Source organism: Anguilla anguilla, chromosome 6 (genome assembly GCF_013347855.1).
Source record: "Anguilla anguilla isolate fAngAng1 chromosome 6, fAngAng1.pri, whole genome shotgun sequence".
Taxonomy (NCBI): domain Eukaryota; kingdom Metazoa; phylum Chordata; class Actinopteri; order Anguilliformes; family Anguillidae; genus Anguilla; species Anguilla anguilla.
The window spans coordinates 10175811-10202618 of NC_049206.1; the positions used below are offsets into that span (position 1 = coordinate 10175811).

Consider the following 26808-nt stretch of genomic DNA (forward strand, 5'->3'; position numbering starts at 1 on the left):
CCATTTCCCCAGTAGAGCCCAACTTATTCGAATAATTCGACGTCATGATTTGTAAACACAAAAAAATTATTTAGAACACATCCTGCGACAGAAGTCATGCTTCACTGGAGAGCACGGTTTATTTTTCCTGATACGGTTTATTTGACCCCATCTGCACACAAATAAACGGTTAGAGTTGAATCTACACTGTCCACTTTAAGCACAAAAGGCCTAAATTATAATGTGCTGTTGATTCTCAAATTGTCCAGAAAATTGTTGAAGCGAATATTCAGTCTCCAGGTCATCAAAGGCATGGGCAGCTTTTGTTTCCCTACGTACTGTAGAATCACAGGGCTGGGTCCTGCTGTCTTTCAGCTGTGAGTTGACCTTGAAGAAACCTGGTGAAAAATATAATTAAGTTGCTTTTGCTTTCTCATCTGAAACTATGTCCTGTACCCAGCAACTGGCCAGTCAACGTGTAACATCATAAACACAGTTTGGCAAGGGCTAACGAACCAAAATGAACTTGCCATTTGCACGAAGTGCTTCCGTAACCACTGCCATTGATTTTTAAGTCAATTTTATGGACACTTGTTGATTGAAACTGCGTCTAAAGTCAAGTGAGCCATGAGTTACCAAAAAAAGGTTTTTGGTGTACAAGTTACAACTTGCTGGTTAACTAATTTGGCAATATGTTTTCTTGTCTTGTTTCAGCCATTGACTGGTATGCTACAGTAAAGATGAAGAGCAAGAGAAATAAAGAGCTATTTTATGGTTTTCTTGGTCTTGTAAAGGATCTGGGCTTAAGTGTCTCAGTTGTAGCAGGAAGCCCATTCCAAATGCATTCCTATTGGTCAGTTTGCATAGGCCGTACTGATAACACACTCACTTATTGGTCAAGCGTGACATCACAATCCTAAAGTATAGATTGGCAGTTGTAGTCCCAGGCACATGCTACCATATTTAGGGCGACAAAACTCTAGTCCTCTGATAGTAGAATCTGGGAAAAGCTTCATTGTGCAGATGCTAATTTTGGAGGGGGAAAGTGAAAATGTTCAAATGTGTAATTCAGCAGCGGTGTGACTAATGTATAATCCACAGTCTACTGAAAGTTTCTGAGTCTGCATTATTCAACATCTTCATTCATTCCTACACAGTTGCTGAACTGATGAGAAAATTTTCCCAGTGGAAGAAAAGAGACAAAATTTTTACAGTATGTAGAATCTACCATAAAATTGGCAGGAAATATGTTTGTTAAGTAAGGCAGATTTTCCTCCATTATGGTAAAAAGCTAGTGTCATGCAGTTTTTCAAGCAGATGGTGAGGTGAGACATTGACTCAGCCAGAAGAAGCTATTTGGTCCATACAGCACTTCAAAGGCCAGATCTCTTTAGGAATATATCAAAACCCCAAAAAGGACATCATCATTACTCACCCCTGAATTCGAGCTGCAATCATTCGAAGTCACATGCGATACTGCTGTTCAAGATCAGCATCAATTACCTTTGTTGTGCTTCCCCTTCATTAAAATTGCAGGAAACATTAATCCATGGCTAATCTGAAAACTTGGCTGGGAGACTGTGAAAATGATACAATAAACACACAGATTTGCAACGCTACGTGTAGCTTATCTTTCCTGTTGCCACAGCTGGGGTGGATTCACACATGGTGGTTTTTGTACTTGCAGATGCTCCCACCACCAGTCATGGCGGGGTGCAAGATACGCCTGGATAAAGAACGGGCCATGGGTCTACATGTGCGGCGGTTCCAGCCAATGCTGATCGGGGAACATCCATTAAACGCTCGCCGTAAAATGAAGGGAAATCACAGCTTAAAGTCGTGGGGTACGGTGATAATTTGTACTGATGAAAGACGAGCGGCATTTGTTTTGGCGACAAAACAACCGGGAGGAAGGAGAGGAGAGGTCCGGGTTTTCACGGGCTTTATCACGGGAGCGAAGGCGGTGCGATTATTTCATGGAGGCTGCTAATTACTTCATCCCGGCTGACCTTTAGAAAACTCGCAATAATTGCGAAGTAGTGAGGAAACCGACGGGGCACGGCTATAATTATTCGCCTCTGCTTTATTTATGCCTGGGATTCGGGCGGGCACGGCGCGATGACACGCACCTCCGGCCTCCACGGCTTGCTCTTCATTATCTGTCTGGCGCTGTAGAACGATAAAGGTGCTTTGGACGATAAGGCCATTGGCCACCGGGAGGGTTATCACCGTGGCCCCTGCTGGACAAACCAACACTTTGCTATTATCCTCCCACCCCAGCTCTGGCGCCGTCCGGCAGTATCAATGGAAATGTTGCCAAGGCTACGCCCCACCGCTCTCTCCCGGTGTTTCAGAGTCAGTGTGTCCTGCATTCCTTCGCTGTATGATGCCCTCGATAAGCAAAAGGCGATCGTTTCTGTTTTGGATCTAGGGCGGTAATGCTCAGCATAAAAATAGTCAGCTAGATTCACCTTGAAAAGCACCAAATACATTTAAAAAAATATATATATCCTCACATTTTTTTGTTACCATAAGGTAAATTGGGCCTCTTCCTCTTCCAGAAATACTGGTTTAGCTGTCACCCGTTGGTTTGTTTCCCAGTGTCGATTCTTGGACTGAGTTTACAAAATACCATTCATGATATAACTTTAAAACAGAATGAAAATTTAATAATGTAGTTTTTGCTTTTCAATTCAATATTTATCTGTAAAATTTAACCTGTGGCTAGTGGGCACTGGAACACACTTAGAATACATTTATTTTACCCTGACATACAAAGGTGCTCCCCTGGATTCCAGACAAGCTATATCTGTGCACAATAGTTTATAACAAGTGTTAATCCGTGACGTGACACAAATGGTCCACAATAGAGGACCAGACACATGTGTACGCCATATTCTATTTTCAGCGGCATCATTTAATTAGGCTTATTCACCGAAAGATGAGTACCACCATTTCACACAGTAGCTCCGCATGCCAGAAATGTTGCCGTCTCCTCTGCGAGTGCAGAGTCATGCCTGTGTTTCCTCCCTAATGGATAATTTCGTCCACTTTGTCTGGGAGAACTCGCCTGATGATTGATATTCATGCAGCAGCGGCCCGTATGCGTCTGTTGTGCAAGCAATTACTGGGTTGCATACGGTGGCCTCAAACCTCTGGGTAGAATTTCTTGCGCTTAAAAAAAATCAGGCTTGAGAGAGAGAGAGAGAGAGATCCCAAGGCTGCAAGGCTTTTGAATATGTGCTTTGGCTGGCAATAACACCGCTGCTGCTGCTCCTCGTTTATTGCTCCCCTTCAAGAGAAAAATGAAGCCTGCAGGCAAGTCGTGGCAAAAAAAAAAAAAAGGCAATCGGTAAGCGAAGGGTTAGGTTGGGATTATGGCGGCCCTGTCCCACCGTTTGTCCACTTTTACCCGTTTACTGCTCTTTCTGTCGGTCCTGTAATTGTATTTAATCCTTGTGTTGATTTAACATTGGCCCTGGGCTTGGCAGAGGCTGGAGACGGGAGAGGGGCCAAGGTGGTTATTGTTTCAATGAAAGGGGATGCCTGGTTCAAATCCAGATTTATTGTGCACGTGTGTGTGTGTGTGCGCACGTGTGTGTGTGTGCTCAAGCGAGAAGAAACAGAGAAAAACTACTTTGGTTTGGTGAACATATTTGCCTCGTCTCATTCAGTGTCTCCATGAACACCTGTTTGTTTGCTTGGAGGTAACAAGACCACTTTGTTTGTACATTACTTGTTCCCTGATGATTCGCTTATGCCAGTACATGGCATTAATTCCAGATTTGTTATTTTATTTTTTGCTTTACTAAGCAAACAACACTGCGTAGTTCCCACAGGTATACTGAAACAAACAAAGCATGTTTCACTGCCATGCCCATTCATAGGTTTATCAGCAAGGCAATGAAAGAAACATGGTTTAGGTAATCAGTAATACTTGAGTCGCCTATCATGAGACATAAAATATTTATGAAAGAAAAACCACGATGAACTAAAACTGCAAAACTCAATAAGACAGAACCCTCATTCTTTAATGCCAGTTTACACAACCCTGTATCAATCATAATAAATTAGTGGTCCAGTGAGCCGAAGCATTACAGAGATGTTAATTTATATAAAAGGTGAATAAATAATATAAAATATATAAAATAAAACAAAAAGTGTGCACTTATTGTATGTCACTTTGGATAAAAGCGTCTGTCAAATAAATGGAATGCAATGTAATTAGTTGAACAGTCTTGTGGTTCTCATTTCATTGAAAGTGAGATGTGTCCACAGAAGAAGCCTGTTCTCCATTAGATCTCCATCTTGTACAATTCCCCATTCCAACCCATTGAGAGAATGGGAACATGATCTGTTGTGTTCATCAGCCGTCAGATCTCGAGGGCCACAAGTAAACACCTTTTCTTTAATCCAGAAAGGAGGAATTTCAATCAGACAACATAATGGTCTGCTGTTTTTTCCCCCCCCACTAGATCTTAATTACTGCGATAGATTGGAAACCTGTCCAGGGTGCATTCCTGCCTCTTGCCCAATGCACGCAGGGATAGGCTCCAGCACCCCCCTGCGGCCCTGTCCAGGAATAAGTGGATACAGATAATGGATGGAGGGATGGATCTCAATTAAGCCATTATTTAAGAAGTAGTTAACTCACCAGGTAATGCAGGTGTAAACCAGAAACAGCTAGAAACACAGCTTTAAAAGCAGCAGCTCTTGAGCCTCGCAAGGATGAAATTATGTCGTTGTGATGCCACGGGTTTCACATAAACAGAACAATTCCTATGTCTGTGTGAAATTTTGCATTGGTGTGCATGTGAATCCATTCCTTCAGTCTACCCAGCCAAACAACAGGATATGGACATCCTGCTTCACCATCGTTCTACTGTTCAATATGTGTGTGTGTCTTTGTGTGTGTGTGCTTCCAGGGCTCAATATGTTTTGGATTTACGGAATTATACAGCCTTCACCCTGTTGCAGGGACTTTATCTTGATGCCCACTGACACATTACCGCGGAGCAGAAGAATGAACCAGAGGGGAACACTAGAGTAATTTCCGTAACTGTTCTCCTTTCTTTCGCACACAATGTGTTCCTGAAGACGGTCTCATAGGGCTCTATTGTCTGAAATCGATGTCCCAGGGCACACGGACACACTGAGCGGTACTGAGTGGTAAGTGAATGTTGGTATTGTCCTGAGTAGAGGTGAGGAGCGCACGGCGCAGGTCGAAAATTATGAATATATTAACAGTGGGTGCGTTGCAGCCGAATTCACTCATGGCCAAACAACCTCTTTTCATTCCCTTTAAAAGCGGGGTACAGAGTGCCCTGGCGTACTGCCAATTTCGATTGTCCACTATTGTGCCATTCACACAATTTTGTATTGCTATCGTGCAAGTGTGTACCGTCACTGTAATAATGACATGGTAGTGTCTAAAATTGCTAACTAAACTGAACTAAACTACCAACTGCTTAATCATGGTGCGGTGTATGGCACTATCTACTTACAGCAGGAAGGTCCTGGGTTCAAATCCGACCGTAGCATTCCTGTGTGGAGTTTGCATGTTGTCCTTGTGTCTTTGTGGGTTTCCTCGGAGTGCTCCAGGATCCTCCCATATCCAAAGACATTCTACAGTATCATTCTGTCCAGAGCGTGCTGTCGGAAAATCCATGACGGAAATACCACTTCTCCAATTAGCAACATGCCATGGGCTGGCTGGAGAATAGAGCCCATAATATTAATGAAAAACTTGAATCTCTTTATGCATACACCTAAAAGAGGTGGGGAAACAGCACTGAGACATATCACAGCTGAACACTGCGCATAGTATTTGTGGTTTGGGAAGTTATTTTTGTAATACCTCCATCAAAAATGGGCACTGGCATGCATTTTCAGATGGTGATCATGTTTGTGTTGCAAATGAATTTTGCAGCATAAAGAAGAAAAAAAAAACTGTTTCTATTGCAAATGTTTCTTACAATTCATACATGGCCTGCAGAAGAATGGTAGTCTACTATAAAAGTAACAACGAATCAATCGTCAGTGGTCTCAAGTTATGAAATTACTAATTTGAATTTCCAACAGCTTGCTAGCAGCCTTCCTTGAGTTTGAGTGTGTGCCTGTTGAGCAAAGTGCTGGTTTCCATGGTGAGGGAAAAGCAGCTGTGTTTAGTATTTCTTGGGAGATATGGGGAGAAACAGATTATGTACAGGTGTGCAGAAGAGTGGGGGGGGGGGGGGGGGGGGGGGGGAGAGGATAATCTATTCCATTTATTTCACAGGGAATTGGACAGTGCAATCCCAAGACAAGTTCATCAATTTCCACCAATCCTTTTGCGGATTTAAGTATATTGATATATTTCCCATATGTAGAGGTTGTGCCATTTTATTTTGATCTCTTTCTGCCTGAAAAGGATTAGCATAATGAAATGGTTGAAGAGAAAAAAGAAATGAGAATAGTTAAATCCTATAGACAGAAATAGTATGGAGATGTTCCATCAAATTACTTCCTGGTGAAATCTTTGTGTGTGTGTGTGTGTGCCCGTGCAGAAGAGCATGTCGGAATGGATGTTTGTATCTGAACATTTCCCTATTTTTTACATTTTTTTTAACAAAAATATATTTCCTTTTATGCAGGCAATTGTGTTCACACCAAGACACAATGCATCATTAATTTCTGCAATCTTCTTTAAGTTCCATTATAAAATAATTTTTTTTTTTTTTAAAACCCAATGTGAGATATTCTGCATATATTTTGACATGAATATGTAATACCGTGTGGCATGTTGTGGCTGAATTTTTCAAGAGCAAATGAAAATGACCTACTTTCACTTCCATTTCATCATGACAACGTACACTTTGATGTCTCGGGAGTACTACTCTGGTACAAGATTGGGACATTTAAAAACCAGCAGCCTTTGTGTACACTCCTGTTTACACAATTCCCAAGCCCCTGGTAATGGTCCCGGTCAGCCCCGTTGCTTTTCCCGTAGTACATTCCTGCCATTCAGTACATTCGGTATCTGAACACACGACTGCTGTAGGGAGCGGATTCTGGGTTGGGAAACTGAGGCAAAGACATCAGCTTTGTGAAATGCAAGCTTATGCAATGCATCCTGGACCTAATTTGCATCAGTTTCTCTGACAGCGGATCCCTCCGAGCGCCGACGTTTCCATAAAAAGAGGTCCTGGATTGCATTTCTATTTTCTGTTCCCAATGAAGCTTAGGACATGGATACAGACAACATTTTTCCTTACCTTTGACTCGTAATTAAATGCCAGCGTTAGTTTTTTTTTTTTCTCAGATGCAATTTGGCACGTTCAGCAATAACAAAAATGACTTGCCAAACAGTTCATGTTCCAGGCATCCGTTGAGGTCACACTGATATTTCGGAGATCAGAAAGAGTCCTGAAGGCTGAGGGAGAAAATATAGAGAAATTACTTCCAAACAATCTGTTTGGTTCCACTGTTTTGGGCAATGTGTCAGGGGGAAGGAGGGAAAAAAGATTAACAGCGCCCTGGGTTTCTTGCTGCCACAGTGGGGCTCTGGAGCAAATTTGGAGCTTATTTCCTGCTTATCAAGTTTTCATTTATTTCACTCCACACTGCAGAGTGCCCAGAAAGACAACAGGCTCGCCCCCCCCCAACCCTAACCCTAACAACCCCCCCCCGCCTCCTGACATCTCTCCATCGCATTCATCCCCCAATGATAGCAAAGGGTGTCATGTAAACTGATTTGCTCTGTTGTGATCCAGCGATTGAGGAAAAAAAGTGCACTTAGCATGAAAGAATAATCAAACAGCAATGGGTGCCCCAACTCTGCAGCACTTCCTCATTTGTAAATTGTGGTCATTAAATGTAATTTTCCTTTCCATAAGCGTTTAGTTGCTAAAACAGTGTTAAACTTTAGCACTGGTAATGTTTTAGAGTTGTAACTCTTAGACAAAAGTAAGTGAACCAATTATTAATTTTATGGTTTTATGTGCTCTATGTGTTTTCATCTGCCTAGATGTAGTTATTTACTCTCAGACTTCCTGTATTTCAACAGCATGCTCTTCAACAAACAGTCATTTGTTTATGGGCCATAATTTGGCACTCCTCTTCAATTTCAGCCATGGAAAAACCAAACAGCTCCAAGTAAAGAGAAGGGAGCACACTTCACCCTGCAATGTTTTCCACCCTGGGCTTAATGAACATAAACCATCCTCTCACAGAGGCTGAAGAGACTCTAGATGCGTGAGCAGTTCACAAATTTGTGGAAACCAATAGATTACCACGAGAAATGCACTTTTTGCAAGTTTGTAAAAGTGTCCGCTAAATCGCTAAATTGTAAATCGCAGGCCTTACCTTCCAGTGAAATTCCAATCTGGTGCGATTAATACTGTAATAAAAATCAGTAATTAATGGAACTGAGGAAATAAATCCCATGGTTAGTAAGCCCTGTTCAGGGGGGCTGGATGGGCTGTAACAGTAAACAGGGGTCCCAGGGATTTTGGGCCCCATGAATAGATCTCTGATTGGGCCCCATCATCCCAATAAATGTTCTAATACTTTTTGGAGGGCCGCTGTCAGTCAGGGTCCTTAAAATTGTAAACCCCCCGTCCCCCCCGTCCCTGTCCATGCCAATCCACACTCTCCCTATAATAAAAAATCACAATGCTCTGTATTGTTAGAGGATGAGCACAAGCTGACATAGAGGTTTCTATAAGCAGGGTTGCTCGTTAAATATTTTATATGTATTTCTCATGGAAATAAGTATTCACACTTCAACCCTCTCTTTTTTTTGTGGAAAAAAATTCCCCATTTTCCACATCTCTGGACACAGGTGAAATGGTTATTCAGCCATTAGCTAACACTCCCTTATTGCTGCAGAATGAATGAATGATTTATTAACATTGATCAAACCCTATAACTTTAAGGCACCTGCTTGGCCCGGTTGGTAAGGTACTGGCCATGAGTGCAGGCTGGGCCCTATATTGTGGACGTAGGTTTGATCCTTTGCTATGTCATTAGCTAACTAAGACTGGGAGGCAGCACTGGTGGGAGAAAATTGGCTTCGGCTGTGGAAGGTGAGGTGGGATAAAGGCAGTCAGAAACCTGAGTCTTTAGGGTATTGCTGCATTAGTTCCTCCCAACAATTCACGAGAGTGCCAAAGGTGTGCATTGAAAAGTGCTCTCTTCTCCGTCTGCCATGGCTATCCTGCAATATTGTGCCCCTGGCTTCCCTAACAGAAATGGAATATACTGCTATGTATCATAAACATCCCTTTTTTAGACAATACAATGATAAATATATAATATAGTATATTACACAGCAGTGTGTATAGTTTTTTTTAAAGATTATATTCACCCATGTATTAAATGCCAAAAATATATATCTACACAAATATCAGTCGGTATATCTGTACACATAGAGCTGTCAATGTGTGGAAGAACTTGCCAGGTCATGCAGTAGCGGCAGAGACCCTAGGGGTGTCCACACTTGATGCAGTACTAGATACTCACTAGTGTGTAGGTAAATGATGAGTGCAAGACAGATTCTAGTTTGTAGGTAAAGGGCAAGGGTACTTGAGCTGAATGGCCATTTCTCATCACTATCTAATGTTATAATAGATTATAATATATTTTGAGTATATTGTATTTCCGTAAGGGATGCATGGTCTTCAATGCTACCAGCTTAATGTGCTGCTGATACTGTAATTGGCTGGTAAGACTAAATTGGGGAAAAATAGGTGGGGAAACCCACTGAGCTCCCCTCTAACCTTGCCCATTTATCTTGAAATACTGCGTTCCACTTATCTCCCTGGGTGGGGAATTTTAATTCTATAAAATAATACCGTAAGCCAAACTATGATGATCTATCGATTTACCACTTTTACTAAAATTTGGACCAATTTAAGACAAAATTTGAAGTTCACTTCTAAGTGACAAAGAGCTGAGAGAAATGGCTGAAGGGTACTGAGGTATGATACTGGTGCTAATTATTATTCCTAAGTATTAATGTTCATTAAATATGCACATGGCGACAAGCATATGGATCTGTCTACCGGTTGGGTCATGTTTCCCAAACAGATTAGAAGAGAAACATTACCTACCTGTTCAATTTTTATTGAATTATTAGATATAAAACATACATTATGATTTATGGGTGGGGTGGGGAGAAGAAAAGAAAGGACACGTGACTGCAACATAAAGGATAAGAGGAGCGGAGAGACATCAAATAGGCCAGACCTTCAGTTACCACTCTATAGAAGAAGATTCCATGTATTCAGTGAGTTAAGAGTTAAAAGCTTGTGCACACATTATACAACTGCAGTTTAAATATCTTAGGGAAACAGCATAATCTTTGCAAACTTACTTGTGCTTACTTGTTTAACAGAGACAACTATCCATACAAAAACTGTTTGTCAGAAAGTGATTCATTGTAGTTTTGTTTTTCAAAAACAGTTCAGATCTTGTTGAATGTGCGCTTGAATTAATGAAAAATATCTAATATGAGCCACCACTGACTCAAATATTTTTGTTAAAGAACATTTTTATAATTTGATTTGATTAGCTCCACAAAACTTATTGTTCAACCAGTTACCCTGTTACAGAGCTTAAAACAATAAATCAGTTTGAACAAAAACAAATTGTTCGTTCCAAGCAAAGGAATTTCTGCTGTGCAAGGTGAGTGTGGAGAATGAACATTTGTGGTAAATTTTACATACATTTTGCAGCCTCAGTCTCTTCTATTATGTGTTTCTTTGTTTATTAGAACTTATTAACCTACCCTTTGCCTCCAGGAAATGATGGTGAATGGAATAATAGGGCAATGAACTGATTATTTGGACATTGTGATTTCACAGTTGATAACAGTGCCTAGTACAGCCTGAAATAAGAACAGATGAGAACATATGATTAAATCGCTGCCGACTGACGGTAAGGCATGGCGTTTGAATCTGGACTGATATGTCTCCTGCAGTCCATGCCACGTTTAATGGGAAGAACAAGAATAAATGGCATCTATTTATACAGAACATTAGTGAGACCACTGAACTAACCTGAATCAGTGCGGTTTCTGGTAAACTCCATTACTGTATCATTATAGTTAATTGACCTTTGGGAGATCTGTTTCTGGAATGTAAAAAGGATGCCTGCATTTACAGAAATGTATTTATTTTCGTTATCAAGACCAGATAGGACCGACCGGAAAATGCATTACTGCAAGAAATTACATTTAATAGTAGTGTTTTTCATTTATTATTGACAGGAACAATCTTGTGTTAAAAATGTGAGATTGTGCTGTCTATTATTTTCTCCAGTCAGTTCACAAAATGGGTCAAAACACAGGGTCAAATTTGTGACTTACTTTGGTCTCCAAGCAAACACCAGTACATGCTATTTTGTTATTTTGAGAAAAATCTTGTCACTTGAATTCAAGCTGAGGAGGAAAGGCCCACTGGTCGTGGAAGGGTTTCAAATACCATGTTCACACGCGATTGTTCCACAAGTATGACAAAGTTCATACACAGGAAAACCACCACCTGAAATACACCACACACTTTACGCTGACTGCACATATGCGTAGAGTACACAACCCAGGCGAGTCCAGATCTCAGACAAGCAGAAGAGAAAAGAATGGGGTCCCTGACTGCAGCCATGACAGGAATCTCTGCTGTCCTGCTGTGGACTGGTGGCCAGAGTGAGATCCTCTGTGGTCACTGGGGGGGGGGGGGGGGGGGGGGGGGGGGAGGTCTGATTGGATATGAGGTCCAATCTCACTAGCCAATACGGCTTGGGAACCGGCTGCATTAGCTTGCGCCCTGTATTCCAGGCAGCCAGGCTGGTCCCCCAGGGCAAGCGTGAACGCATCAACTGAAAATGAACCGGTGGTGTGGGCCGCTAATTTTCCGTTTAGCGCTAATGAAGTCGGGAGAACAGGGACGGTCACGGTGGCAAACGGATGACACGGAGGGCAGTGCCGTAAATGGATTCCGTGAGCTTTTCCCCGAGAGCTTTAGATTATCACAAAGCGAACAGAGATTATTTCAATTCAGACTAATTGCCAGGTGACGGGTCGCAAGCCCTACATCCCGGAACGGTGAAACCCGGATGATGGGAGACATCCGGCTGGGAAAGGCCTGAGATCAACAGGTCTGTGATATCCTTAGCCTAGCACTTAACCCTGTGCAGGTCTCATGGTAGGATGGAGGCGGCCTGTCGATTGAGCCGCGTCATGCTGAAAAGCGGAGTACGTTTCTCCCAAACCTCAAATTTCTTGGATGTAGAAAAGGGCACATTCAGAGCCGGTTTAAAGTCTAAAATATTAAATCAAGAAGAAACTGCTCTCATAGATTTCACCACTCCATGTGATGAAAAAATTCACCAGAGAGTATGTGGGGGGGGGGTACAAATCAAAAACAGTGTAATTAAATTTCATGGTGGTGAAAAACAATTTGGCAATTTGCTGTTGAGTACTCAATTACAGCACTCCTTTATCTGTCCAATGCTTGGTTTGAGGGTTGGAAGCGTTACCATGAAAACGACCACATTTGAGCACCTGCGCTGATAAACAGCATGGAAGAGCTTTAGGCCATGCAGTTCCTGGAATGAAGAGGATTGTCCATGGTGTCTGGCCATGAAATGTGGTCAGTTCTCATTTGAAAAATGATTACAAATGACTGATGTAAAATTTTTTGTCATTTCTTTTAAAGAAGCAAAGAACACAGCCACCTCACTAAGTGGTTATTACATTACATTACATTACATTACAGGCATTTAGCAGACGCTCTTATCCAGAGCGACTTACACAACTTTTTTTACATAGCACTTAACATTGTATCCATTTATACAGCTGGATATATACTGAAGCAATGCAGGTTAAGTACCTTGCGCAAGGGTACAACGGCAGTGTCCTTACCCGGGAATCGAACCTGCGACCTTTCGGTTACAAGCCCAGTTCCTTACCCACTGTGCCACACTCCGTGTGGCAGGCATCCTTATTCTGCTCAAAAGTCTAGCAGTGCTTTTACATGAGGCGTGTATTCAACTATTTTGTAACGTGAATGCTTTGAACCGCTGCCTTTTTTCACCTGAAGATGAACCCAGAGGTTTATTTTGGGGGGTGATAATTAACTCGCACATTTTCAAACGTTTGGAAATGTGGTGAGGTCCACAGGCCATTAGAGGTGAGGATGCACTAAATGTATGGCTCATCGGAAGTTCATCGGAGGCCAACAAAGACAGCATAAGTCACATATCCCAGAGAAACAATCAAACGGGAGACAACCGGATTGACAAGATTAATTATATCTCTCCCAGGACAATCATTTATTTTTGGTTTTCCTGCAGAGAAACCCTTCCGAGCCGTATCACAAGGCCGCAGCAGCTGCAGGGTTCGTACAATCTAACTTAACTGAACCGTTGTGAGAAATATACAGTGTGATACCAAAATGTTTATTTGGAGAAAACTATGGAAATACGACTGAATGAAAAGCCCATCGAGATTTATTTCATGCTCTCAATTCAGCTTCTGCAATGGACGACAATCCTTGCAGAGGATTTAAGGAAGATTTTAAGAATGCTTATGTAGCTGCAACCATGATTGGGTAGACTGGCAAGACAAGTTAATAGCTGTAATATGGCGGGTGGCATGAGGCAGGTGGCACAGCAGTGATAAACACTGCAGAGATAAACCTCTTATAATGACAATAACATGTTGTCAGAAAAGCTTACATGGCCATTTGTTTACACTGGGTTTGAATTGCCACTGTGCTTTACCTGAGCTGACTCCTCCTCTCTTATCAACTGCTCTATTTCAACCAGCACAGACAGCCGCTGCTCTTGCGAGAGTCTGTGTCCCTCCTGTGCCATCAAGCCAACGCAGCAAACCCAGAATGCCGCTGTCCACCTGGGCTCACACCTGCCTAAACTCTCACATGGCCACGGGCACTTTTGAATAGCCCTCAATGACTTCCGGAGGCTTCCACCATTAAATTGAAATCTTTCACCCTGGCAGACCAAGCTGTGAACGGCTCTGCCAGTTTCTAACTTTAGACAATAATTACGCCGGACACTCCAACCAGACCTCTCCACTTCGCCATCCTCTAGCCAGCTGGCAAACCCGTCTCTATGAGAATCTAGCAGCCGCTCCTTCATAGCCTCGACTCTTCTCAACTGCCTTCATCCCCTGATGGTGGAATGACCTTCACCAATCAACCAAGAAGGCAGATTCACTGGCTGTCTTCCAATGACATCTAAAAACTAAATAAAAATAAAAAACAAACCCTTCTCACACTATCTTGTAGGTCTTGAAACATGCACCTTGTCGGTGGCACTCATATGAACTTTGTGTGTCTCTAGAATTTGCGATGTATGCTTACCATATGAAATTCACTCCTTTCAGCATCTGCTAAGTGACATAATTTGTAGGTCAATTTATTCAAAACTCTTGAAATGAACATTTACATGTGAGTATGTCATCTCATTTCTGTTACAAGTGTTATAACAAAACTAAAAACGCCATACATTTATTGCGTTATTATTCTGGTTATTAGTTGGTAAATTAAGCATAAAATGTTTATTTTTCATCAGAACTTTACTGAATTAGTGTAAAATGAAGATTTTGAAAAGCCCTGCATTCCAAAGTATGCCATGGGCTAGTGTAACCAATGCAATTCTTTGGCAAGCCAAAAGAATGAGACTTGTTATATTGAGATCTATCCAGCTTATTCATTGCGTATACACTACAAAGGTTGAGCTCGGTTGCGAGTGGGTGGGTGGATGGTGGGTTGTTAGTGTGACGGCACTGTCTCTGACCCCACAGTCTGCTACTGATTATACATGTATGACAGGCTTCATCTATTGCTCCATTGCATATGGCATTAGTTCTTTCATCCACTTATAAATTCCAGTGCTTTTTCTGTGACATGCTCTATGAAGCTTAATTCTGGCCCTATAATTATAGCAAATGATTTGTGTTTCACAGCTGTCAGTAATTCTAGGTTGCATAATTTTTAAACCAATAAACTATTAAATGTTTAAGCATGGTAATGAATCCTGAGCATACCAATGAAAACTGGAGGCAGCTGCCCTACAGGGAGCAGCAGTAGTTTCCTGGTTGGAGTTGTAATTTGGGAAAAAAATGGGTGATAACTCCTTTCTCGAGCCATCATGGACTACATGAAATTCATCGTGTATCCCACATTTGAAAGAAATAGGTCAGAATTGGATTCTACCTTCGAAGATAAAAAAGGGTAAGAGGTTTCATGGAAAGTCCTCGGTTCTTGTTAGATAAACAAAGTGAGCCAGTTCTTCAGAGCTCCTCATGAGTGACCAGGGTGAAAAATGAGACATCAGCAAGCCGCGTTCAAGCGTGAGCCACGGAACGGAATCGACGGGGTGTAATGAGCCACAATGGCTTTCACAGTTCAGCCAGGGTAAAGAGTGCAGCGCAAGCTCCCCTCTCCCACAATGCATCAAGCGCTTTTCAATGAAGCCAACGGCCCTGACCTCGGCCCCGAGAAGTAATGCAAAATGCAATAGAGTACCACTTTCAGAGTCCTGTTAATGACCGCAATTAGTTACGCTGTCTCATGGAGAGGAGACTGTTTTCTTTTTTTTTTTTGTGTGTGAACTCGTCCACTGGTGAGATTAGGTTTCCCGTAAGTGCAAAACTCAAACACGATTATCATACTTTTCTGTGTGAACGTCGGCTACACGAGCTCTTCTCCCCTTCATTTTGCACTGACAAATATGCTTCACGCTTTACAACAAAGCCGAGTCAGCTACATGAGCTCTTCATTTTGCACTGATAAATATGCTTCATACTTTACAACAAAGCCAAGTTCAAACTGATTGCGGTGAAACCAGCTGCAACTAGCTGCAATACAACGGTTTCCCAAGCATTCACAACTAATTCTACAGCAAAAAGGTGAAGGTGTGCGTGCGGTGCAATCTCCGGAGAGAAATGAGTTCGGCAAACATGTAGCCTCTGAACCCTGAAAGGAAGAAATGTACATCAAAACAATGGCTGAATTTAAATGCAAATTGCAAGAGCCTTTTTCAAAGACCCGGAGACTTATCTTATTCATGAGCTAATGTCACCTGAGAGAACTGAAAGTAGATTTTCAAATGTTTTCCCATATTAATCCAAACCATAGTGTGGGCGTGTGTGTATGTGGGAATTTTATCTTTATTAACATTTCATTTTTAAATGAAAATCTGGAGGTTTTCTACTGGCATCTACAACAATATTATAAATGACTTTATAAATTATCAGATTTAGAAGAATTGAGCTTGACAGCATTAAAGTGTATAGTGAAGAGCAAATTCTTTTCAGGGAAAAATAAAAGGAAACGGAGGAGGACAAACTCTCTTATATGTCACCACCAGATCAATGTTCATGTTTAGCTAACCGATCAATTAAACGGATATCAGTTTAAATAGGCCAGACATGCCGCTCCATTCACTAGCTGTGAGAGACAGACTAATTGGCTTTTAAAAAATTCCCTGACATATGATAGCACCATGATACAATTCAACCTCAGCTGCAGATCTTCATCACTTCTAATTCCAGAAACAGAACGTGTTTCTCTGGGGAAGCCCTTGTAAAACTTTCTAAAAGAACAAATATCTTCCAATATACACTAAGACTTACATGAACCATCAAAATTCTCTCATAAATTAAAAAAAAAAATTAAGTTCCCCCCCACACACACTTCAACAAGCTACTGATGTTCTCAAATACTCAATTAAATGCTCATCAAACTTCCAGCTTATAACCTACATGCTTTTTATTTTTTTTATTTCACCTTTATTTCACCAGGCAAGTCATTAAGAACAAATTGTTATTCACAATGGCGGCCTGGCAAGCGACAAAAGCCACTTAAGGACAGGGGAGGCGGGCTAGAAGATAAAAACATGTCAAAAGCACAAAAATACATCAATAACAAACTAAACATAGGCACATGAGAACACAGGCAAGCAAACAACAGTCATGCTCTTAACCTGCTGCACTTTTTATGTGGTCTACTTGCTGCATAGAGGATTCAGGCTCGCGTGTAGGTGCTCACGTCTGTGCGCCCAGGGTGAGGGGCACAGTGAGAATAATCAGTAGATGCGGGCCTAGCGGTTTTTTAAAATTTTTTTTACATTTTGTGCGCCATTAACCGCCGCCCCTCGTTAGGGAGACGTCCCGCCGTTCGCCGTGCCAGCAAGGTGGCGACAGCTTGCAGGTGACTGACTTCCCGCCGTGGCTCAGTGATTGACGGGCCGCCCGCCAGCGCCGCGGCCCCCCGCGTGCGTTTCGACGGGTTCCCCCGGGTCCTCATTACTCTGATCCCGAAGATGTTGGAAGCCTCCCCTGCCCCTCCTGTCACACGCACGGCGCAGAAAGGTAGATTCCACTGAAGAGCGCGGGTGGCACACATCTGTCTGCCAGAAACAGCCTCAGCAGCTTGCAACCCCGCGTGTGCCAAAAAGGCGGGGCCAAGAGGCTGATTAGGGATTTATAGGCAGTGGTGCGCAGTAGAGCTTTTTATCTGTGCAATACTGTATGTGCGATTCTCTCAAATTTTAAGCGTCCACGGTAATAGCCTATATTGTCTGAAGCCAGTCTTTCTCCATGAAGAGAGTTAAAACTGAAATCACACAAGACTGTCATATTAATTAAGTTCTCTTTATGTGCTATCTTCTTTTAAAATATTATATATTATCATGAACTGGATAGAAATATGACGTTGTGCTGCTGCTGAGAAATCCTGATTAAAGAAAAAAAATGCTTCACACTAAAGGAATCAAATGTGTCATAGTTCAAGGAAAATACATAACTGTTTTATTTCCAGTGACTTTTCTTCCACTCAATTCAATTACCTTGGAAGAACACAAAAAGGTATTTTGTTTTGTTTTATATTAAATGGGAGAAATTGAAGGCTGAGGGCTTCATTCAGTGCTACTCTAAGGTCCTACCTGGTGCATTTTCTCTCAGAATTGGATCCCTTGGACTGTTCCTATGTACTTCTACACAGTAAAAGTTCCGGTCTTAACTGAACTTCAACGGTGTTAATTTCAACTCTTAACAGACAGCATTTGGTTCCACTCTGGAACGTGGAACCAAATGCTATCTGTTAAGAGTTGGAACACTTGACATTTTACTGGGTATGTTGCTAAATATGTTCATAAAACACCAAGGTCATTAAAACGAGAAATGTCAATGGAATTTAGGCCACAGTTTGTTGACTTTTGCGACCGGTGAACTCTCTATGTTAGGGTCGAGCAGAGGCCATTTGATGGGCAGGTGCTCGAAGTGGGGAAAAGGGTACACAAACTGACAAAAACTGAAAAAAAAGTTATCGTACAGAAATATATTTTACCAAAATTAATGAAAATTATTGACAATAGAAATATTCATTTAAAAAAATCAAATCAAAGGAACACATCAGGCACATGGGGCAAAAGGGGCAGGTGCTCAGGCACCTGCAACACCCCTTCCCCCGCACGAGCCTGCTCTAAGTATGTTTAAAGGGAAGAAAAAAGGCTGGTGTAATATATCGTTCTCTCAGCACAGTGTGGGTTTTACTTATAGATAAGAACAGTAAACCCAGCTGTAGGTAAAGCACCCTGCTGGCTGCAGTGTGAGGCAGTGTACTGAGCAGCAGAGGCAGGCAAATAAAGCCTGCAGAGAAACAAATTCCTGGATGGTAAGGAAAGAGTTTGGTCCGCAAACTTGAAACCCTGTGCATCAAACACTGAATTAAAATAAACAAGATTAATACTGTAACATATCTCACAATGGTAACAGTTATGTTAGATTAGCTTGGTACATACGAGACTATGTGAGTAGGGATTGATCGGAATACGATTAAAAATGTTTTCAAACCTAATATTTAAGAAAAGGATCTTTCGTGCTGCACCAGCTGTGCATATTACAAATATGAATTGAATACATGTAGTGGAAGAGCCCAGGCCGCAGTCTGCATTGACATGTACACACAAATGCATACTGCTCCCTGGCCTTGAGTAAAATCTCAGATGATATCCACAGATGTAAGTGGCTGGCTGAAATCAGGTGACTGCAACTTTGTTTTGTTACCGTGCAACCAAGCATCACTCAATTTGGCATTGCTGAGAAAAGTCTACACTTAAAATTCGAGTGACTAGCACATACTGCAGATAAAAACGCTCTCCTGCACAATGCTGGCTATATAATGGCACTACAGTATTTTTAGCCGTTACAGAAAACTGGCCATTGTTCGTCTTTGTGTTGCTTTGTAAATCACCCAGAGGGTTATGACCTGCAGTTCTTTTGCAGGCAATGAGTAATATAAGCAGCCAGCTGAGCTACAGACCTATGTAATGTATATGCTATATGCGTGTGGTGTGTTGTGTACGTGTGTGCATGCATAGGCTTTATATCTGCTATGGTATACTGTAGTACAAGCTGGCAAACAAGGCTAGTCAAGGGGCAATGCGGGAGAACAAGGAGAATGCCGTAAATAAAGTAATGAAGCCAAAATAGATTTTCCGTTGGCTTCGGGTATAAACAAAAATCGAATTCATGCACAATGAAGTTAATCAAGACATTCCGGGTATGAGAGCACATGTTTATCAGCATCCAGAATATTCAGATTGTTGAAGTGTGTCGCTTATGTAACTAGCATAATTACATCAAGGCAGGCAATGAAATAACAGCGACATGGTACTTTTGAGTTCAAATGCTGCAATCATTCTCCCCCCGATGATGTGCCTGAAGCATGTTGCATTAATGATTCTTCTATTGTAACTGCAGTATTGTAATAGTCATGTTCCTTGTTTATTTGCGGTGCATGAGTGTCTCTGGTGTGGTTTGCACCGCACAGATGTTTCCACCATTTGAATGTTTCTCTTCCAACGCATATATAACCTCCTAAGACCCGGAAATTCATTTTTGTCCTCTCTGAGGTTCACGTGTCTCTGGCCTTAATCTGAAGAAGCACATATTGTACTATGTTGAAACCTACAAGGGGCAGTCAGAAAACATTTTCACTGCAACTGAGGACGAAATGTTTTTGTCCCTCAGAACACTTCCCGTTACGTCTAAAAAATTTCAATACGCAAACTTTTATTTTGCTGGGTCTCTGTGGGGAGTTTGTTCCTTCTTCAACCATTATCTTCTCACATGTTGGAAGAACCAGTCAAAGGATCAACATGATCCATGAAAGTCTTTTTCCCCCCTGAAAGCAAAGCGAACGCGTGGGCGGCCGTCTTCACATATCCACCCGCAAGAGCTCCGACAACACAAAACAGGCCATTCAGGGGAGAAAAAAAAAAGCAAAGGACGTCAATGCACCTTTTCGAGACGGAGCCCGGAGCTAAAGAATACACTCGGACAGAGCCCCCGCTGTTTGGAATGGCCGCCGCGTGGAGCGCATGGCCCCTGCGCGGAGGGGGCGTGGGGCACAGGGGGTGGAGGAACCCAACGCAGCGCGGTGACAGGGAGAGAAGAAAGACCTGGGAGCGGTGACCTTTAGCGCTTAGCGAGGCCGAGCTGAGTCACAGCAAGGGGGCCAGCTTAAGGGCTTAGTTTAGCGCTTTGCGCCTTATCTGGGCCTTTTGTCACTCGGCTTATGCCTGCTTCACTTGTTCAGAAGGGCGCGGCGCTCCGTGCCAGACGCGGCTCAGCCGTCCAGGCCGCCGGAGGGCTGGAGAACTCGCGCTCCGCGAAAAACTGCCTTCTGACCCATTTCTAAACTTTGGACTCAAGGTTTTTTTCTTTTTGGTTTTTTTTTATTTTTTTTTTTACACAGGGCAGTTGAACATCACTGGAAAATACACAATGCATAATATAACTGGGGGAATATTAAGAGGTGCTAGTTGTTTTATTAACCCAGGTTTGGGCATTGAAAGGCCCACTCCGTGACAATGCTGAAACCTAAATGTTGTTAGTTCAGGGCAGAGCAGACAAGCACGTGCTCTCCTCTAAATCCAGTTTCTCTACTAGCCACAGACCACTTTATCAGGTTAGAGAACCCAATTTTCTGCTGGCTACTGACTACAGAACTCTGCCTTTGTGCATACTGAAGTTAATAAGTGCCCTCCGGGTTTTCTTCTTGAGCTCGTAACTCTCCATTAAGCCCTCTTTTTCAAGCCTGCAACTCACAAGCTTGGTTGACACACAGCGTTTCAGAGCTTAAGAGAACAGCGCTGTTACCACCACAATTACATCAGGTTAAAAGTGTAATGCAATGACGACCCTCCGTGACTCCCCCGTGACACCAAGCTCGATCTCATACAATACACCTATTCCCCCGATAGCAGCTGAAGGCGACGAAAGGCAGGGTGTGAAGCATACCCTGTAGAAAAAAATATGGATCAAGCCACACTGCGACATCACCCATTGGCTTTCCACAGGCATGGTGAAAAGCCATGGTGAAAAGCCAAAAGCTTTGAAATGGCGGGAGTGCAGTTTTTGGGCACCACCATGTTGCAAAAACTGGAGCCAAAGACCATTCAGTAGAGAAAAAGGGGGACCCTTACAGGGGCATGAAGTCTGGCCGAGTCCAGTTCCTCCTCTGAGCGCGTGAGGTACAGTGACAAGGCAGTGATGCAAACTATCCCATACAATATAGTAAAATATTATCCAAATAACAATAACTTAAATAGAAAAACGAGGAGAGATTAGACAAAGAAAAAAAACACCTATTGTGACTACATTTTCTTGTTAGAAAAAAAGGCCTATTCTGTCCATATTGTTACCACTGACTTGCATTGAAACAGGTGGCTGAAACACCTATCCTGGAGCCGATTGTACTGGTGCTGGCAAGCAACGTCTCTCACCAAAACCAGGAATGGAAATTCAAAAACGGAGTCTGGTCGCTTGCCGTGAACACCACGGAGATGAGCCGCAGATCTCTTTCAACAGCAATTTCACCAAGGAAGGCCATTTCCAGCACTGTACCATTGGATGACTGATGGGAAGCGAAGCGATAACGAGCAACCATTTCATAACTGGGAGACCAGGACAGGGGGAAAAGGTTGGATCATGATTATTAACCTTACACAGCTTTGAATTTGCCACAGTTCTCGTCCAACTGTAGACTTTGTGGCCTGGTGAATAGTAGTAGTTTTGCTGCTGATTATGCAGCGTTTAGCTTTTGCAGGTGTAAATTGTATTTTACCAGACTTTTCTACAGGAAGAAGTGAGAAGTGCTCAATGTTCTTTAAATAAATAACTAAAGGAATGGATGAATAAAAAGGATCAGCAGAATAAAATTCATTTTATAATACAGTCGGGTTCAAAATGTATTTTAACGAATGCATTAATTGCTTATTCACTTTGCTATGGCAACGGTGGAATTTACAATCTCAAAACATAGCAAAGGGTGAACGTTTTTTTTTGTTTTTAAAGCAAAGAAGACAGGACTATATTTCTCAGCGAGGTTATTTTAGAATGCAGTAAATATCCAGAAAACTGAACAGCAAGCACTCTGCACTGTGCACAAGAAATGCAATAATTTACATACTGCAGTTCTGTCTTCGCCCGTGCCTGTACTTGATTTCACACGTGTATCCGTAATAGTATATAGTGGCCCTGTCCAATGGGATCACTTTGAAACAAGGAGTGTTTAAACAGTGTGCATCTTCCTTAACTGTTTGAAAGCAGTTTTAGCATTTAAGCATTTCAGGAATTAGCATTTAGAATAGTTCTTACCTTGGCCTGAAATTTTCCTTTCAAACCTTTTGGTTTTCCTGAAAAAGGCAGGTAAACATATAAAATGTCCCAATATATTTACTGACCAAAATATTTACATGGATTATTTTAATTGCAAAAAAAATAAAATAAGTATGCTATTTTTAGTATGCTATTTCATGTTTTGATTTGCTTTTAAAGAAACAATTACAAAGAGAGAAGAAAAGGCACAATGCCATTTTCAATAATGAGTTTATTATTGCAGTGCTTCACCATTGTGCACCTTGCATTGTTTTTTATGGTTTAATCTACAGCAACCGAAGAAGAAAAATTACACCATAATCAAAGTAAATGCTTAAAGTGAAAACATAGGGGAGTTCAATACTAGTTTTCTGTTTATTTTCCCTTTTCAATTTCAATACATATATATATATATATATATATATATATATACATACATACATACATACACACATACACATATATACACACACACACATATATATATATAGGCTATATATATATATATATATATATATATATATATATATATATATATATATATATATATATATATATATATATATACAGACACACATATACAAATATGGCTCATCAGTCTCTCTCCGTTTTCTGGTAATCTCAAATCAGCATCTTGTTTGTCAATGTCTTCAGTTCTGTTTTGTGACTCTGAAGCAGTGAGTCCACATTCAATAAAGAGTGTATGATTTCAGTTCATTAGTTTAATTGACTGCTTCTTATTCAATTAAATTATTTAGCTTCTGCATCTCAAATGGAAGGCAGATGCCTCACTGCCTACAAAGTCAGCTCAGTCTGAAGTCAGCATTTTAACAAGGCAACACATTTCGGATGCACTTTGAAAGCAGAATGACGTCACAGAAAAGTAATGCGATTACGAGCAGTTAGCCAGGTAGCTTATGGAAAGCTCATCTAGGCTTGAAACTTGACATACATTATTCCAGTGTATTAATTAATTAAAATGTATTTTTTAAAATATAACCACAACAAATTATTGAGTTCACTGTTTACACACCCATCTGCTACCATTGTAACTGCTGTTTTCAGCCACCATTATTTTAATGGAAGAAGCTTGAGGTAACCGCAGAGATCCATGGGATATCCTGTCTGATGTTGGATATTTCTATGCTGCCTTCAAATTTAACTGAAATAAGGCACATTAAAAAGACACATGGTTTGATGATTCTGGTTTGGGACATGCCTACAAAAAATATATGTGCAAAATTGTGAGAATAGTGAAAATGCTGCCTTGAAATTCTGCCTTCTGTTTGAGAGGCAGCTGCTTTTTGTTGTGTTGGTTCTGTAATCCAGCACATTGTTTTGATATAAAACATTGAGTACGAGCTTTAAGTGCAGGCTGTCATCTTTAATTTGAGGGTATTTTCAGGTAGAAATTACAGCCCTTTTTATACACAGTTCCCTCCATTTTAGCTGAAGGTGCTGCTGCACTGTTGAATGCAGCTACTCAACCCAGCAATGTTACCTTCAGCACCTCTGCAGATTTTGTTTTTTTTCCAGAAGAAAAAAAAAATGTCTGTATTAATTCTCTATTATGTATCCTTTTTTAGTATGAATGCCTCGAATGGACACCAATTCCATATAATGAAAACAACATGGTCCCATTATCTAAGAAATGTATGCAAACATTTGAGTTTAAAACGTTTTAAATCCAGTATTCATAAATACTGTCATAAGGCCCATATTTTCTGTTTGAGAAACAAGGTTCTGTTAAGACAAGGCTACAGTATGCAATGTTGCAATTTTAAACATGTACTTCCACATCAGTATATCAATATTTAAATTAACCTTATGAGATTTTCCCAAGTGTGTTCACCTTGGCTTTCTTCTTCATAACACATTTTATCACATTCATTAATTGCTAAATAGCAATCAGCAATAACATCTTTTTAAATGTATCCGTTTAATAAACTTATAATAGTGGCAAATTATATATTTAAGTATGTATTACACACACATGAATGGCCTCTAACCTAAAGTGTTACCGTGTGGGATTCTGCTGCAACAGACAAAAACAAAAAACATAGTTATATCAAGGCACTCTGAGGTTAGACAGAATGTTCTCTAGCCTTATACCAGAGAACTCTTGCTCTTGAGTTGTTCCAGTGTACCAAGGGTGAATGGGGGGATAATGGTATGAACGAGAGAACCAGTTGAAAATCTTTCATCAGACAGTGGTACTAATAAACCAATTTCACGCAGCCTTGATCTTCAAGAGAAATCCCAACCTTTCCTTATCCCCCATTTTGCTGTTGAATGACTCTGACTCCTCACGATTGACAGCCTCCAAAAAGAATATGGATGACTCTTTTTATGAAACATTACTCGCAGACTAGGAGTGGAAGCTCAGCTGCTAATCTGAGAAGTATCAGGACTACAGTCCACACGTTGCAAAGGCCATCCTGATTATTCTTTTTTCGATTTCAGGTCACGGGCGAATATGAGTTGCTGTCACAAACCAAATTATTCTGAAGTGGAGAAATGAAAAGCTGCATAAAATCTACAGTTGGATATTTATGGCAGTGTCTGTGTTATTTTCAAGTTGCCCATTTTATTGGAAATTTTGATAGTCCCTCAAATTTGCATGCAAATTTTACAAGGAATGAGTCATTGTGCATCTAATACAGCCACTGTACACTGGAACTAGCTAACTAGCTGATTGGATTTTAGGATATCCTACTATGCATTGCTTAGCCTAATCCACCCATCCATCCTTTTTCTAAACTGCTTACTCCTGGTTAGGATCATTGGGGGGGGGGGCAGACATTGGGTGAAAGGCAGCAATACACACCAAGGACAATTAAAACTCTCCAGTTAACCTAACCTGCGTGTCTCTGAACCGTGGGAGGAAACCAGAGTACCCAGAGGAAATCCATGCAGACATGGGGAGAACACGCAAACTTCATTCAGAAAGGCGCTCAGCCAGGATTCAAACTTGATACCTGCTTGCTGTGAGGTGACTCAGCTACTCTCTGTGTTCTACCCCTTGAAAAAGGGGGCGAACGATTGGAATCTACACCAGCAGTGTTTCCTCATCAGGACCTTTAGTTTAATTTAATTATTATTATTAATTAATTTATTACCTTTAATTTAATTATTTCATACTTCTCCTCTTGTATCACCTTAGTTACAAAAATATATATTTCTTCACAATGTCCCAAGTGACAAAACAAACCAACAAAAACACTTGCATTACATCAATTAATATATACACTGAAAGTTATTACTGTAAATGAGCATTAGCACCCAGAACATTAAAAAGGACCCTAAAAACTGTGCTGGGGAGACATCACGTGCATTTCACGTGGACCCACTGTGAAACAAAATGGCTGCAGTGGCCCAGTAAGGTAGGAGTATAGCTACCACGCATTTCCCCATACATGCGCTCGGTAATTAAACTCGGCATTTAGCACTAAACTATAAACGGTTTACATGTTCCGCACCACTATTGCGGTTTACATGTTGCGGAACATATAAACCGCAAGCTATTACACTAAAAGAGCATTACCAATAACACCAAGAATGAATACTGTTTCACGTTTACCTCAGCTGCTCTACGAGACATCATGCATATTTCACGTGGATCTACGGTGGTCTTAAAATGGCTAGCGAGCTAGCTAGCATTAATTTCTGTCTCAGCTCAGTAAGCTAGCCTATTTTGCTACAGCTAGCGGCTAAGTAGCCAACACCCATTCTCCGTTTGTACATCCATTAAAACTCAGCGTAAGCTTCATGAACTCCGTTAGTATTTCCCCAAGGTAAAGAATGTCTACTATTGTTTGAAGTCCATTCACTACGAAAACGTAACTTCATACCTTAAAAAGGGGGAGAAAAGTCCGTGACATCAGAAGCATTTCCACTTCAGGACCGTCTGGAATGAGGAAAAAGACTGCGATCTCCCTCTAGTGAATGGACGAAGGCATTAGCAATCGATCCAAAGTTAGTATAAAAGGCTTTCTGATAGAATACCGACAAAGGAAATTAACTGGAAATAACTTTTCTTAAACCTGCAACGGATTTTATGTCATTCTGCCATGGATTCTTACAGTTTTCTCCAATTACAATGGATTTCTACCAGGTAATACTGAGAATTGTCTTATGCATTGGTTTTAAATAATGGTTTTAAA

General features: G+C 41.2%; 1 long non-coding RNA gene across 1 annotated transcript; it reads right to left on the reverse strand.

The window, feature by feature from the left end:
* Positions 1 to 26556, reverse strand: LOC118229380. The gene is made up of 4 exons (XR_004765659.1): positions 26497 to 26556; positions 7233 to 7390; positions 5484 to 5691; positions 1 to 377 (listed from the first exon to the last, which is right to left on the reverse strand). It is a non-coding gene; the product is annotated as an uncharacterized LOC118229380 (long non-coding RNA).
* Between the last annotated feature and the right edge of the window lie 252 nt (positions 26557 to 26808).